Raw genomic sequence first — 4803 nt, forward strand, 5'->3', positions numbered from 1 at the left:
GTGAGAGGCGAGGGCAGACATGTAATGCTTTCCTATAGGTGTGCTCCATGGCATGTGTGTGTCCCATGACACATGTGTGCCCCACATGTGTGAGAGTTTCCCCCCCCCACTCCCAAACACACAAAGATGAAAACAACCAAAACTCAAAACCTGAAACCAAAACCCTAGCCCTTCATGGCAAGCGGACGACCCCTCAGGCACAGGCCTGGGAAGTCTTTCACAGAGGAAGTAGATGCTCTGGGTTCTCTTCTCTAAGCGGATGACAAGAGGCCCAAGTGGGACTCGGGGCCTCTTCAGAGAGGACATGGTCTTCACCAGGACATAGAGGCATGAGGAGCTCAGACCTGGATTCTTGCCACCCCTTGGCCGGAAATGTCTGGTCCTGGCACTGTTAGGGTAGGACACACAGACAGCCTGAAGGACAGAGTTGTCCCAGATGCACAACCATTGACAATATATGCATGTGATATGTACAGCTGTGTAAAGTGTGGAGTTCATAGTTACATCTGATGTGTGCAGTATATATGCATCATGTCTGTAGTATATGTGGCATGTGTCCTGTGCATAATGTATGAGGTATGGTATACATATATATGATGTGTACAGTATATATGTATTACATGTGGTCTGTGTACCATGTACAGCATATATGAGTTACATGTATGCTGTGTGTGATACATACATGTGCATGACATGTTTAGCACATGTGAGGAATGTTCATATATATAGTTTGGTATACACGTGCCATTGGTTCTCCTTGATCCTGAAATATTGTAAAGATACATGTGCCTTGGGCAGCCATGGCTTTTCTGTGTAGCTATAAGGCAGTGATAGACCAGCCTGCTTCAAGTGAGCTCTGGGAGTGTGGCCCCCAGAGGCAGGTCCTGGGTCTGGGAGCCTCTCTTTCCTGATAGAGTCCAGGATTGGACCAAGGGGTTGCTCCACATGCCTCTCTTGGAAGGCAGAGAGGAGTGGGAAGGAGAGGAGGCACAGGTCCTGATGCTCCCAGAAATGTATCTGCACCCTGCCCCCCACCATCCCAAACTGCCTGCAGACACGGGCTTGGATTCATCAGCTTTTTACAATTGCTGCCAAAGCAAAACCCCAACTCCAGACTGCCACAAGAACATGAGTTTATTTCTTGCTCCTGGAAAAATGAGTCGGCACACCCCCAACCCCTGGCTGAGGCTGAAGATGTCCCCTGTCCACTGTAGATGGTCCTTACAGCCTCAGTGGGAGGGGTTGGGGGGGACCTGTGTCACATAAACTCACATCCTCATGGGGGTGGGGAGTGTGTCAGTGGGAAGAACATAGTTTTCTGCAGTAAATCACAGCTCAGGTGATCCCGTGAACCTGAGAGTGACCTTGGGGAGTCAGGGAGTAGCAGGAAGGTCAGACTGAACTCAGGTGTATTTATGGAAATGTGCTGGGGCCATTTGCTGTGGGTGACAAGCAGCATGACCATCAAATGGCTGCTGGAGAAAGCATGTCCATCAGACAGATCCTGGAGCTTTGGCCCCCAGGAGTAGGAGGGACAGTGGTGAGGGAGTGACAGATTCTATGAGTAAAATATGGGACACTGTCCGAGTTAATTCAGTCACAGTCGCCGACATCATAGATATATCTATTATTTCTTTACATTGCCTGACATCTTTCTAAAAAAATAACTTGGATTTTTATTTGTCACAGGTATTTGATTTTAGTTTGTTTTAATTAAATTAATTAAAAATTTGATACAGTCTCTATCTTAGGCTGGTTTCCAACCCTTTATCCTTCTATCGCAACCTACCAAGTGATAGGGTTATAGGTAAATGCCACTACATATGACTATTATATATTTTTTTTGGCTCTCTCAGACAGGTTTTTCCTATGTAACTTAGCTAGACTGAAACAGTCTATGTAGGTCAGGCTGGCCTTGAACTTGTAGCCAGCCTCCTGTGTCAACCTCCTGAGTTAGGAGGGTTGGGTACACATACTACCATATTTAGCTCATTTATTTGTCTTACAATAATTAATTTCTGGGGCAAGAAAGACAGATCAGTAGGTAAAATCTTTGTAAGTAGGAAGAACTGAGTTCAATCCCCACAGTACACGGTTAAAAAGAGTCAAGGCATGGCACACATGCTTCTAAACCCATGGCTGGGGAGGCAGAGACAGGTGTATTCCTGGGGCCCACTAGCCAGCCAGCCTAGACAGGTCAGCCATGACAGACCCTAAGTGGATGGTGCCTGAGGAGCAACATCCTCAAGTGCTCATGTGCCCCACCTACGTGCACGTGCAGCTCATGTGTGCATGTACTCCACCCCATATGTACACGCACACTCACATACTCACTCACACATACTCACACACATATGCACATGCTCTCACACACACATACTCACAATCACACAATCATACACTTACACACACTCACACATACACACTCACAATACACACATATGCACTCACACATACACACACTCATATATACCCACCCTCCCACATATACACCCTGACATTCACATTCACACACTCTCTCACATACTTTCACTCACACACATATATTCACTCACACATGCACACCTCACACACTCACACTCAGTCACTCACACACACACATGCACACACTCATATATACACACACTCACACACATTTGCACACACACATTTGCACACACTCACACACATTTTCCACACACTCACACACATTTGCACACACTTTTGCACACACACACACATTTTCACACTAGTTCACACACATTTGTACACACTCACACACTTTTGCACACACTCACACACTTTTGCACACACTTTTGCACACACACACACACACACACAGAATTACCTGCTCTAGAACCCTTCTTCGCCACTGCTACAGCACTTTCCCATGAAGTCTATAGACAATACTGAGTGGAAAGTACAGATATGAGGAGGAACCTTTTGTATAAACAATAGAAACAAGAAAATCAACTTTTAGAAAGAAGCAAATAAGTAAATCTTTGTGCACGAGCTGGTCTTGAGAGGAAGGATGGAGCCTTAGAGATCCAGCAAAACAAGGAAGGAAAATGGCCGAGAGAAAATTTGTCTTGCCTCTTCCCCTTTTCCCTCTCCTCCTCTTCCTCCCTCATCTTTATCATCTTCTCCCTAGCCTTCTTGATAGCTATAGATCCTTGGCTGGCATGAACGGCAATGTGTAACCTGTCTGGGCTCAAACCTGGGGAGATCTTCCTGCCTTTCCCTCCCAAGTTCAGGATCACCACGCTAGGCTCTTCCGCATTCTTCAGTTTTAAGAATGAGAGTGTTAGTGAGGACAGAATGTCTGGGAAGAAAGTAGACAAAGAAGGAGGCCATGGCAGGCAAGACCAGGCTAATAGTGTAAAATGACCCTGAGTTTCGAGCTGCTGGCTGCTGGCTGATGATCAGTCTGGAATACGATGAGGCATACGCCAAGCACAAGAGGTGTCCCATCTCCTTGCTGAGGTTATGGCTGCCTGGAAGGAGACACAGGAAATCAGGACTTGGAAATGGGCAAAGCAGGAGTTTATCCTGATACCTCTGGGTAGGAGCGTGGTACCACTGCTCCCCTCCTCCCAGAATGAGCAGTGGAACAAAGCTGGAAGCAGAGAGTGTGTGTTCCCTAACCCAAGATTCTCTTAAATGCAGGGCTCACATTTTGTGTGGTCTTAGTGCCTTGTTCCTGATAGCTATAGTAAATGAGAGTATACTTTTGAAAGCACGCTTCAGAATCAGGGAAAATTAGCAACTTATTTTTGTGTCCAGCAAAAGTCTGGTGAGGTCCATACTCCAAAATGTCGGTGTTCCAGGCTTCTGCTGTCTTCCTGTTCTGTGACCTCCCAAAAGCTGACTTTGCCTACACATCTAAGATGGTCATTACTGCAAGAGTCAGAGAGAGGTCAAAAGTTGATGCCAAGTGCTTTCCCTAGGCTTGGTGGCCGACTCACACTCACCCACACCTGTCAGGCCACAGAAACAAACAGGGCCACAGAAAAACATGCTGTTGCTATGGGGAAGAGGAAGCTGAGAAGACAATGGTCTGCTTATGCCTCTGCCAAGCTCTATCCTGCAGTGAGAAACAAGAAGTCTGAAGAGGAAGAATCTTCAGATAGCGGAAGAGGAAGATTGTAGACACATCAAGTACTGAACACTGCAACTCCATGGGAACAGATGCATCTGGGAGGTGCCTAGTAGGGATTCTCTAGACCAGAGGCACCTCCTGTGTCTGTTCAGGGTCTTCTGTTGTTATCAGGGCCTCTCCAAGGAGCAGAATGGAGGTAGGTCCCTCTCAGGGAGAGGAAGCCGTGCTGAGAGCAGAGGTCTCCTCTGGACTCGATGGCAGACTGGATATACAGAGGGAAGGGAGGAAGGAACGGAACACCAGTGTTCATCCTGTTATGATTTCTACTTGTGGACACAGTGTGAGCAGCCACGTCACACCCCACCATCCTGCCTTTCCTCCATGGTGGGCTCAGTTCCTTCAAACCATGAGCCATAATAAACCTTTCCCTCCTTAAGCTGTCTTTGTCTCATTATTTATCACAGTGATGAGAAAAAGCAGCTGACACACGGTCTCTGGAAAAAGAAAGTGAAGCTGGTGCTGCTGCTGCATGCTTTAATCTCAACAATGGGGCGGCAGAGGTGGGTGGATCTCTGTTAGTTTGAGGCCAGCCTGGTCTACACAGCAAGTTCCAGGATGTCCAACGATACACAGAGAAACACTGTCCTGAAAGAGAAAAAAACAAAATGAATAACAACAAAATCTCACGAAACCAAATTAAAAAAAAAAAGAAAGAGTGAAAGAAA

This window comes from Mastomys coucha, unplaced genomic scaffold (assembly GCF_008632895.1).
Source record: "Mastomys coucha isolate ucsf_1 unplaced genomic scaffold, UCSF_Mcou_1 pScaffold5, whole genome shotgun sequence".
NCBI lineage: Eukaryota > Metazoa > Chordata > Mammalia > Rodentia > Muridae > Mastomys > Mastomys coucha.